General features: G+C 32.1%; 1 long non-coding RNA gene across 2 annotated transcripts; it reads left to right on the top strand.

Moving 5' to 3' along the window:
- Positions 5,506-13,224, top strand: LOC109353715. Of its 2 annotated transcripts, none has more exons than XR_002108481.1 (5): positions 5,506-5,778; positions 5,982-6,054; positions 8,633-8,699; positions 8,956-9,021; positions 13,125-13,224. It is a non-coding gene; the product is annotated as an uncharacterized LOC109353715 (long non-coding RNA). The 2 variants fall into 2 exon arrangements; XR_002108480.1 differs by having other exon boundaries at positions 5,982-6,049.

Raw genomic sequence — 13,230 nt, forward strand, 5'->3', positions numbered from 1 at the left:
ACTCTTTTGGGGTTTCTTCGGTCTGGACCATGGATCTTCCATTCGGGTGTATGTATCGGCATACACATTAGGTTGTGGGAACAAAGCCATGGTCATAAGGACTTCCGCATTCACTCTATGGATTTCAGATGGAGAAGGAATTTCTCCAACAGCATTACCATCCAAACTCCACCCCACTTCTTTATTCTGGTTACATAGAGGATAAGTGCTACAAACGAAATCCTTAAGAGTAAGAGGAATAACAGTAAAAAGAATGTTGAAATTCCGAATAACATCATGAAAAAGATCCTTAACCTAAAGTAGAGTATCAAAGATATTGACAAACTTAAAAAAAAATTCAAAGCTTACCAAAGCATGTCCAATAGTCATAACAAAAGGATTGAGTCCTACTTCCTAGATGAAGAGAGAAATCATCCATGAAATGGCGGCTAGCCTTGACAATGCTTCTCCAAGTATAGGACGTTGTAGCCTTCGATGGAGGAAACAACGCAGAATTAACATCAAGATATTTATTCTTCAAGGCTCTATACTATAATTTATCATTATCACTGACAATGTTCCAACACATCCTTTTAAGGAGGGTGATATTGACAATTCTAACATCTTATAACCTAAAATAACCATCTCTTTTGTGTTTAGTGAGGACACCCAAACTTATCAAGTTAAGACTATGTTTTCTAACGTCCCCGCCCCACACAAAGTTCCTCGTCATTCTGTTTATTTCATTACACACACTTTGGGGAAGCAACATAGCTTGCATGGTGTATATAGGAATAGAACAAATAACTGACTTCGAAAGACACAACAAGGAATAACTGGTTAAATAAGCCTTACTTTATTTACCAGCACTTTAGTAATAACCTTATAAACCACATTACAAAGAATAATAGGTCTAAGTTCTTTCAAGGTATTAGGATTTTTGACCATAGGAATTAAAACAATCAAAGTTTTAACAATGCGTGCATTAGAAAACCCAAGGCCTCACAAACCCACTTCCAAATGTCATCATCTACCATATGCCAATATTTCTAGAAAATAATATGCTAAAAACCATCATGGCCATGAGCTTTGGAGGACTACATAGACATAAAAAATTTCATCACTTCTTCCTTCGTGACTGGGGCAGTTAAAGCATCAACCCCAACACGAGATAGAATATGGGTATCAACTCTGCAAAGATCGAAATGAATCTGGTTATGATCACAAAATAAGTGCACGGAATATATTTTCACTTCATTCTTCATCAACTCAGGATCAGTGCACCAAGTCCCATCATCCAACAACAGACCATGAATTTTATATCTAGTCCAACGCACAATAGTTTGGGTATGGAAGAATTTAGTGTTTCTATCACCAAATTTGACCCATTGTTCTCTAGACTTTTGAAACCATAAAAGTTCCTATTGCCTCAAAATACGATTGTACTAACGCCTCAAATTGAGCATCCAATCTAATAAGTTCATGATCATCAGCATTTTCAAGAGTTCGTTAGACACCTCTAATTCTAGCCTCAATTATTCTCTTCCTTCAAAAATTGTCCCCAAAAGTGGTTTTGTTATAAAATTAATAGACTCCTCATTCATCCATGTTAAACCATCAACCACGTCTTGATCACCATGATACCAAGCCTCTCGAACAATAATAGAGTAATGTTTATGGGTTGTCCAAGCAGTCTGGAACCTGAAAGGCCTATTGCGAATAATGTCGACTTGACCACCAAATCTAACAAGTAGGGAGCAATGAATTGAATGAAATTTGGTAAGATTTTCCTCATACCCTTCCAAAAATTAAGTACACTAGGAACTATATCAGATCAAGCCGTTTAGAGATACTACGACCATTCTACTTGCATCTAAACCAAGTTAACCTACTAACCATGACACAGAGGTCCATTAAACCACAAGCTTCTAGAACATTGGCAAACTTATCTGCTTGAGAATAGTGAAATTGGTCACCCTAACCTCTGATGGTAGAAGAATTTCATTAAAATCACCCAACAAAAGCCAAGGAAGGGTCACTGAGTTACAGAGAGACTAGATGATTTCCTAACACCTAAGGTCCTGACAAGAGGGACTAATATAAATAGCCGAACAAATCCATTCACTCAAACCGCATTGTAGTTTCAAAGATATTGCTTACGAATAACGACTCACAATAGAAGTGCTAAAATTACTTACGTTGACCGAGATGGTCCAAATCCCACCTGAATGGCCAATAGCTTCAATGATGCCATAATCCTTATAACCCAAAAAATACCAAAAATCTCTAGAGTTGGTGAACTAACAATGAAGTTTCATAAGAAAAATGAGAGAAGACCTAAACATCCTCACAAGATCTCTAACATGACGACGACCATCCTTATTCATGGCACCATAGATGTTTCAAGATAAAATGGAGAAATCATGAAAAGCTATCATGAGGAGACAGAGAAAAATAAAGGGTCAAAAAATTAAAACAAAATTAATTGAAATCCATGGAATTATCACAAACATATTGATGCTGAGCAAAACCTTCATGGGAAGTTTCCATCCTTAGCTGGCCGTAGGACTCATCTAATGCAGGTTGGTGTTGAATGATGTTATTGGATTCAAAATTATTCTTAATTCCATCAACATGCTGCATGGTTTTATGGTATGAGGATTTTCTATTCAATAAGTCAAGATTCCTATGTGAATGTGGCGAAGGATGTTGTATGGTGGGGCCAACCTCTAAATTAATGGTTACCAATTTCATACCAAACAATGTGATGCCAAATTCAAAACACAAAAAAGTGGTGTGACACTCGTTCCAATAACTCAAAACTTTGCAAATACTAAAGATGGAAATCTTACAACAAAACCATTAACTTGTTATGGATCAATTAGTGAAATCCTTGAGCTAGACTACTATGGTAGTTTCAAATTTGTTTTCTTTAGGTGTAATTCATTTGAAGTTGAACAAGATAAGTATGGGTTAACATGTGTTTACTTCAATCAAAGATATTAAAAAAATGACCCTTTTGTGTTGGCTTCTCAAGTCAAGCAATGCTTTTACATTCAAGATCCTCTTAATTCAGATAGAAATTATGTTTTGAAGACTATTCCTAGAGACTATTTTGATATGACAGAGGAATCACATTTGAATACCTAAGAATCATATTAAAATAAGACACGAGATCATGCATTAAATCTATCTATAGTTGATGAAAGATATGGATTTCAATTAGTTAAGGGTGACTTGCCACAATCTATCGTTGGAAATCCTTTACTTGTGCCAAATGAGATACAATCTGAAGATTCTGATCATGATGATACTTTATGGGACTACATAGAATAATTTAGTTTTAAAATCCCTTCTCTCCTTTTATTACTTTTGTAAGTATATATCATTTTTCCTCATAGTTTTTCACTGTGTTAGTGTTATGTAATTATTGTTGTAGTATATGACAAGGTGTATTGTCATTTGCAGTTCCTCAGAGGGATGCAAAATAAGTTTGGTAGAAAACAAGATAACAGAAAATCAGACTCATATATATACTAGCAGCTCATATAAGTCTTATTCATATTCATTTATATTTTTTTATATATCATTAATCTTATATTTATCATCGTTCACAAATTATGTCATAGAATTATTGACTTCAACTCACTCTACTTTAGAATTTTGTTATACAATGTTGTTGATGTTGGTAATAATACAAAAAAGTTTGAGCTTAAATTTTAGAACTGTTTATATTTTAAATTTTTAAATTTGTTATACTATGTAGTCGAGGCATTAGCAACAATGTTATCAACACCAAATACTTCTACATCGACACATGTTCCAAATAATGATAAGGTAATTTCTTATTTATTTCTACTATCATGGTTGTTGCTATTGATGTGGAGTTGTAGTGGCCAATATTGGGTGTAGGACTTGCAACAACTACTGTTGTTGTAATCTATCTTTGTTTCGAAAAACAAAGGTGACTTTGTAATATTCTGATTGAGGAAGGAGGAAGATGTGAATGATAAGATGAAGGATAAAGGTTAGGATTTTAATAGGTTTTTTAGTCATGAAAAATATGTTTTAGTTTTTTTACTCATCAATCTATAATGTTTTTATGGAGTTTGTTTCCCTTAGCTTATGAATTTTGATTCAAGTCACAGCATGAACATGAAAATAAAATAAAGGATTACGATGTTACTGCATGTCACCTTTCTAAAGAAAATGATTACTTTATCATTTTTAGTTTATCATTTTCTACTTTAAAATCATTTAGAAGGCAACTTGCCGCATACAATATAGATAGGAATGAATCAATATTTCTTATTTTAGATTCTAATTATATATTGTTAAACAATAATGGATATAATTGTATATGAAATGACTAGTAGTGGAGTTGTCTGTGTAGTGTTGCTTACCACTTTCAAGAACATAAGTTTATATTTTGGTTCACCAAATTTAGAGTACCAAATAATCATGTTTTAAAGTAATTAATTTTATTAATATCCATTAAAAAACTTTTATTCATATTTCTTATTATTTATTATTCTCAAAGTATTATTGAAAATAGTGATTTTCTTTAAATTAAATTTCAAAATGAACAAACTTATTTTGAGAAAAGTACAATAGTTAAGGATTGTATATATAGTGTAGCAAAGGAAATGATTATCTATTTCCAAAAAGGGCACAAGATCAAACACAATGATTTTCTTGTCTATGTAGACAATAGCTACAGTTTTAAAGTTGTTGTCTATATATACAATGGCCACGATTTAGAAGGTGTTTCCTATAAACACAAATGACCATAGTTTTCAAATTATTGCCTTTATAAATAGTGACAACGGTTTAATAACTGTTGCCTATGAACACAATGTCAACGATTTTTACCTTTCCTTTTATACCATGATTTTTAGTCGTCACTATTAACATTGAAAAAAATTGTTGCCTATTTAAATATTAGACAACAATTTCAAAATCATGTTGTCAAAAGTAAAAAAAACTATGGCATGAACAAAAGGCAACATGTTAGACTACCAGAGTTAAAAAATCGTTGTCTTTAGCATAGAGAACAGTTTTTTGACTTTGGTCACGATTTTTAGTTGTTATCATAGGTCATAAATGTTGTAGTGGTAGCATGTATAAATCTTTACACTAGATAGTACACTCATTATATATATGTATCTGTATTTTGCATATGTATTGTGTTCCTTTTGTATTTTATATGCAAATTATCTACTATGCATATTTTGTATTATATATATATGCATTTGTATATTTGTATGAAAATTATGTAATGCATATTTTGTATGACCACTGTATATATTTTTTTTAATTTTAATTAGGGCATCCCGAAAGCCCGTCTTACTCATGTTTAAGGTGGACACATTACAACAAATAAATGAGTTAACCACCATAAATTAGGCACACTACAAAAGTATGGCAAAATTAATTGTCAAGCCCATGGACTTGCAATTGTAATGGGTCATGGCAAAACATAAACAAAAAAAATTAAACCTGAATTTGTAAAGAACAAAGCAACATTTCAAAGAACAACAAAGCATAGCGCTGGTGAATTGCTTTATGAATAAAGCACAACTTTCCCTCATTTTTTCCCAAGATGGAAAAACTTTCCAACTTCATCTCTTCTTGAAGAAATTGACTCAAATCCATTCATCTCTTCTTTCAAATCCTTATACGACCCTTCACTCAAATCCATTGCCACTAATCCTTTCAAATCCTTCACTCAAATCCACTATCATCTCCATTCATGTGTAAATCCTTCCCTCAAATCAACTAATCCTTCACTCAAATACGGTGAGTTGATTTCTTTTTTTATTGATTTCTTCGTTAGTTGATTCGTGACTACATATGCTTCTCATTCAATTCAAAGTATCAATTACAGTTAGGATTAGGGTTTATTTAGATTTGTTTCAAATACGGTTCATTGATTTCTTCGTTAGTTCCTTTTACGATTTATTGCCTCATCTATTCAACTAATTCTTCAATTTTTTATCCAGCTTCATCTTTTTAACAACTCAAATTCTCCAATTGCTTAAATCCTTCACACTTCAATGTTATTACACAGGTAAGGTAAATGGAAATCCAATTTTGCATTCATCTTCAATCTGCATAGTTGATACAGTTAGCTTATGATGTGTTGTGTGTTCTATGTGTTCTCTGGTAATAATGTTTCTCCAGCAAGTGAGATAAGTGAAATAATAACTGTTAATTTATAGTGCATATATATGTTAAATCTATATTGCCAATATCTCATTAGCAATATGAAATATAAAAATTACAACCTATTCGTGTCTAAGGACTTTTAGGACTTACACTAGCTTGTTTCTCATTCTTCAAATCATCTTGTTAATTTACAGTTCTCGACATGTCAGCATACAAAAGAAGATATTACAACTACAAACTGATACTAATTTGTGTTTAAACCATGAATATGAATTTAAAGTTGGTTTCCGGAATTCTGCTCTTACTTTTTTGTAACGAGTGACACAAAGGATGGATTCATTCTGATGCCTCGACAAAAGAAATTAGATGTGTGTGCTTTGAAGTTCACTCGTTTGTAAAATAGCTTTCTTAATATAATATCTTTTGAAGTTTTAGGTAGATATAGTAGCTGGCGGCTGGCATTCTATTGCATTGACAAATGATGGAGAGGTGCACTGTTTTTGATTTTCAGGAATCTATTATGTTTAATATTTAATATCAAGAAATAGTGGTAAAATATTTGAAGTCTAAAACACCGTACTCGTTTAAGTTCTTTCCTCTTCTGATAATAGTTGTAGTTGAAAATCATAAATATGTCTCTCTAGTTCTTTGAAACAAATTTTGTATTAAATTATTAATTGCCTGCCCTTTTCATATTTTAGTTTTTCCCATTTAAAAAAAATTGAGATGTAACTTTTATTATCTGCATAAATGTCATAACATGCCAATATCAAATTGTGTTTTTATGAATTTTGGGTCAGAATTGGAGAACGTGAGAAGCAACCTTTGTTTTATCTTGTGTCGATTCTTTCTCAAAGTACATAAGAAAGAAAAAGACTTTGATTCCAATTTTACTAGTTCATGAAATATCAAGTAATTCCCATGAATCTTTTCATCTCATCTTTGTGTTAGGATTGAGGACTTGAACACTCTTTGTTCCTTGGTAAAGTATTCATTTATCACTTATCAGTTCCTATATGTTTTTTCTTCTTAAATTTGGCTATGTTTTTCTTTTATCTTTTTCATGAATTTTGAAGAGAAAAACTATTATGTATGCCCTGTATTTTATATCATTAGATTGTATTTTTCAGAATTGAACTTTTTGTTGTTGTTGTTGCATGTCTAAGTAATAATCAACTAACTTGAGTTTATACTGAATTCATAAGTGGAATTCTTCAACTAATATGACTGAATTTGCAAAACATTATGGTTTAATTTGTCATGCATGCTTGCATTTCAATTGAGGGCATTTGAGGAGTGAAAGAAAGTGCATTGATTAACAACTATGGTGTTCTTTTCTGTTCAAAAGAGTTCATCACTCATAGAATAAATGATATTGTGTGAAAAGCTGGTAGAGGAAACATGAATCTTAGTCATGACATTGCCAAAGGAATCAGATACTTGGTACCTTGTTTTCGTTGGATCACTTTTTTTAATCTCAGATTATTTTTACTTGAATCCTTGTAATTTATTTATATTCAAGTGAGTGTGACGGAAACTTAATTATTTTTTTGACTGTATTTAAACCAAGTATATTAATTATTTACAACATCAGAATTTGCTAGGGAACAATAACAAGAGGACCATCGAGTAGACAAAGCATGTTGAGTATTACTGTAAATTGAGAACTGAGAAATTCAATATAAAGTAAAGGACACATGTTATTTTCAATGATCAATCTATCACAAAAAAGATATAATTAAGTAGAAAAGTATATTTGTAAATGCATATTATATTCTTTTATTTTGGTACAAGCAAAGGTAGGAGGAAGCATATCAAGAACTTTATCAAAATCTGTAATTTGAAATGCCAATGTGTCAAGGAACAATGCTAACTTCAACTCTGAGAAACATCTTTGCCAAAGAGATTGTTGATTCCTTTCCCAGGATCACTTTGTTTTACAATAGACTCTCCAACCAAAACCTACAGAAAAATAAACAGGAATAATCATTAGGATATAATTTTATGTTTAACAAATCACTCTAGGTAATAGTGCCCTTAAAAATTGGGTGCCGAAGAGTAGGTGATGACTGATGAGTAATTTGGCTGATACCACAATTGCATTTCCATGTATTTAGACATTCTTGAGGTTGAGATGCTGGTAGGCAGGTGGAGATGGGAAATAAATGGAAAATAATTAAGATATTGATGCAGCTCAATTAAAATTACATGGTTGGTTTCCATAATAACCATGTCTTCAAATTGAGGCACGCCAATACCTCAATTGCTTAGTGCTTCATCTATAGCACTTCCCCATCAATCACCACCAACTTATTAGTCAATCATATTCCACTTAATATTATTTCTGAGAATAGAAGGACTATGGGATGTGGAAGAATTGGTTTGGTTTGTGTGCAATGATCATTGAAAAACCCAGATGTTGAAGATAAATATATATGGCTGCACCCTTTCACAGAACTAATATCTGTCTTCTATTTATTTGCAGCCTGTGACTGTGACTGTGAGGAAGCAAAAAGGCTAAGAGGGTTATTTAAGTCAGAAACTTCTATAATGTACGCTTTCACTATTTTTTTATATTTAATTATACAAGTTAAAAAATTAGGTGAGTTGGTCAAAGGACTTATGAAGAACAAATAGGTTTCATGACAAGTAAATGGAAAAATGTCAAAAGAACAAATGATAGATGCTTCTCTTCATGATCAATTTGTTCTTTTGTTTGTTTTTTTAGATGTAGTTGAAATACTAAACTTTGTGATACACATGACACTCTATAATTCTCTTAATGAGACAAATTTGGTTTTTATGCAGGTCATGGTTCATGTCACTATGACTTCATTTCCTAATCCAACTTGAAATAAATAGAAGAGCATTGAGGTAATACTTAAGTTGTTGTTAAGTTAATCATTTAGTATCTCTAATGATTTAGTAATTGAGAAACCAATTAGATCAAAGGAGTTCTTGGATGAGGTGGTGCAATTTTTGGATTTCGCCTTCTCAAATGTACCTATAAATGATCAAATTCCATGTCCTTGTATTACATGAGGATTTCTTAAAATGGGTAATAGAATTGAAGTGGTTAGTCATCTACTTCAAAAAGGGTTTCCCATAAAGTACACATTTTCGTACATGCATGGGGGAAGGCATGTTCAAGATAATGTTGAAACTACAGCCCAACCATAAGAAGAGTTGGTTAGACAATATCCAATGAAAGATATGTTAGATGATGTTTTTGGCATCTTTGATGATAGTGGAATTCAAGATTTCGGTCATTCAAATATACCAAATGATGGCCAGCCTAGGGGTGATGCAAGTAAAGTCCAACAAGAAAAAATAAAAGAGCAATTTGGTGATGGAAATAAAGAATTATACCCTAGTTGTAAAACATATAGTAAAATATCATTCATTGTTCTTTTGTATCATATAAAAGTCCTTTGTAGTGCAACAGACAAAACATTTTCTATGATCATTGATCATTTAAATGATGCTTTTCCCCATGCTAAACTCCCAACATCTTTATACGAGGCAAAAAATTTGATTAAGAAATTAGGTTTAAGCTATGAAAAGATTCATGCATGTCCGTACAATTGCATGTTATATTCGGGTTCATTGTTAGACAAGAAGAGAGATAATTGCAAGATTTGCAATGCATCTAGGTGGAAATCTAATGGAAATATTAGTGGTGCCAATGATATAGTGGTTGGCCAAAATAAAAAATATATAACAGCAAAGGTCTTACGGCACTTCCCACTTATACCAAGATTGCAAAGACTATACATGTGTTCTAAAACTGCAGAGCTTTTGAAATGGCATGCTAAAAAGGCAAACCCGGATGGGTTGGTAAGACATCCGAGAGATAGTATAGCATGGAAGGATTTTGACAAAATGTATCCGGACTTTGCTTTTGATTCTCGTAATATATGGCTTGCATTAGCTAAAGATTGTTTCAATCCATTTGGAACTGTAAGTTCTAATAATAGCATTTGGCTTGTGATGTTGTATACTTACAATTATCCTCCATGCTATTGTATAAAACCAACTTCTCTCATAATGTCGATGATAATTCCTGGTCCTAAAATGCCTGGCAATAGTATTGATGTTTACTTGCAACCCCTAGTTTCAGAGTTACAAAAATTGTGGAAAGGAGTGGAAGCTTATGATTCCTCTGGAAAAAAATCATTTCAAATGCGTGTTGCATTGTTTTGTACTAGTAGTGACTTCCCAGGTCTAGAGAACTTATCTGGATGGACCACTCATACATCACTTCCTTGTCCATCGTGTAATTTTGATATAGAGTCTAAATGACTATAGTTTGGTGGAAAATATTGCTTCATGGGACATCGTCAATATTTACCACTTGATCATAAGTATAGGATCAATAAATCATCCTTTGATGGTTCTGTTGAGCTTAGACCTGCCCCTATCCCGCCTTCAGATTCATATATGTTGCGAGATATAGAATCGGGTCGTAAAAGGCCCCGTGATGAGGTTAAGTGTGAAAACAACCCACCACAATGGAAGAAAAAGGGTATATTTTGGGATCTACCTTATTCAAAACATCTTCTTATTCGTCATTGCCTTGATATGATGCACATAGAGAATAATGGTGGTGACAATGTATTATTCACAATACTTGATGACAAAAGTAGAACAAAAGATAATCTTAAAGCTCGTAAAGACTTACATGCAATGGGAATTAGAGAGAAGCTTCATCCATATCCGAATTCCTCTAAGTTTCCTCCATCATGCTTTAAAATGAAAAATCAAGAGAAAGATATCTTTCTAAAAATTCTTAAAAGTGTGGTATTTCCGGACATTTTCTCATCAAACATTTCTATATGTGTTGATGTAAAGAAACGCAAGATCTCTGAACTAAAGAGCCATGATACACATATTCTGATGGAACATATTTTTCCAATTGCCTTTAGAAGATCTCTTCCTAAAGAAGTTACTTCAGTGTTGATTGAGCTATGTAACTACTTTAGAGAATTATCAAGCAAAGTTTTGAATGTCAAATATTTAGAGAAACTCCAACAACAAATTTCTTTGACCCTTTGCCATATGGAAATGATATTCCCTCCATCCTTTTTCACTATCATGGTTCATTTGGTCATTCATATTGGGGAGGAAGCAATGATTGTTGGTCCGGTACATTAGAGATGTATTTATCCTATTGAAAGGTAAATTTTTAGTTTACACGCTTAGTTATTTATTTTATTAGGACTTCAATGTTGATTCATTTCCTTTTAATTCTAGGACTCTTGGCCATTTAAAATCATATGTCCGTAACAAGGCTCACTACAACATATTTTGTATTTAGTGGAGGTTTTTTTTGCCATTAGCGGAGGTTTTTAACCTCCACAATCTAACTAGCAGAGGTTTTAAAAACTTCCACAGTTATGACCGCTAGAAGCGTTTTGCGGAGGTTTTAGAAAACCTCTAGTACTTGTACATTTGTAGCGGTTTATTTGTGGAGGTTTTTAACCTCCATTATTTGTGGAGGTTTTTAACCACCACTATTTGAGGAGGTCGTTGTAATGTTTACCATTGAGGCTTCAAACCTCCACTATTTGAGAAGGTTAATTGTGGAGATTTTCTACCTCAATTTAATTCCATAATTTTCACAACTTTAAACTCATAAACTTATAATTATTATTTAAATATACAATATAAAATACAAATATTCTTAACAATAATAAAATTTTATTGCAAATTAGCAAGGTATCATAACATAATTGAAAGAGTTATAATTCATCACTCATTATAAATCCAATTACATCATAAAATCTCAAAAAACTAAAAGTAGTCTCGTATGACACTTTAAAAACAAAATACATATCAAAAATCCTAAATGTTGTTGGCTCCATATGATCATCTTGCACTCAAAGGTGTATCAAACATTTTTGCATCATATTTGCCTTAAATAATAAAATGAAAACATTTAGTTGGAACAATAAAAAAATATTGATAATGTCACTCACCTCACGCCTTTTATGAGTGACAACGTATAAGTTTCCACGACCTGGTGGCTTTCCATTCACCATCTAAAATATAGAAAACTTAATTCAAAATTAAGCTTTTCTAAATAAATAAAAAGTAATAAGTGCAAAGTCTAAATAAATAAAAAGTAACATGATAATATCACTGCCATCCCACGCATTCTTCTTGAATTAGACTTAGAATCACCATTATGCGAAATTACTTGCTTCTTTCAAATAAATTATACATTCACCAGGCTTTTTTCTACAAAGTTCCTATGAAAAAACAATTACACATTCACTCAGTAATCAAATAAATAGCTATAGTTCATGAACTAACTTCCCCATGGGTGAAGCGCGTAGCACTTTCTGTTATGCAAGCATAAGAACCATCTGCTTTCTTAAGCATTACCTGCCAAAGACCTCAACAAGATTATGATGAAACAATTTAGTGTAGTGGCTGCACCAGAAGGTTGTATAGCTGAAGGGTATATTATGGAAGAATATCTAACTTTTTGTTCGAGATATTTTCTTAATGGTGACATTGAAACAAGGTTCAATTAACCAAGACGCAATGACGATGATATTGTGGTCAATATTTTTAGTGAATCTACTATCTTTTTGAATATATTTCCTACATTGAGAAAATCTACTGGTGTATGCAAGATTTTTTCGTTACCACCCATTGAGAAGCTACAAGCTCATCGTTATGTGTTAACTATTTGTCAATTGGTTGATACATTTCGCGAGTAAGTTATATGTTATCATTAATAGTTTATTTTCATACTATAATGCATTACAATATCAAATATAAAATGTTAGAGAAGAAGGAAGAATGTTAGAGTAGTTTAATATCCTATATTATGTACTTGATAATATAAAATAGATATTTTTACAATTTGTGCCACACTTTTTTCATCATTTCTTTAATAATTTATGTTATGATTCATTTAGAATATATTTAGTTTCTTGTTATAGTTCTTTTGTTAGCAAACTGTGCAGGTAATTGGTTCAATATGAAGCGTACGAATTCAGGGCAAGTAATGCTAGAAAAGCTACGAGGACAAAAAGGTAAAAACAATAGCGAAAATACCCCAAATTTACAACA

The sequence above is a fragment of the Lupinus angustifolius genome, chromosome LG08 (assembly GCF_001865875.1).
Source record: "Lupinus angustifolius cultivar Tanjil chromosome LG08, LupAngTanjil_v1.0, whole genome shotgun sequence".
Classification (NCBI taxonomy): Eukaryota; Viridiplantae; Streptophyta; class Magnoliopsida; order Fabales; family Fabaceae; genus Lupinus; species Lupinus angustifolius.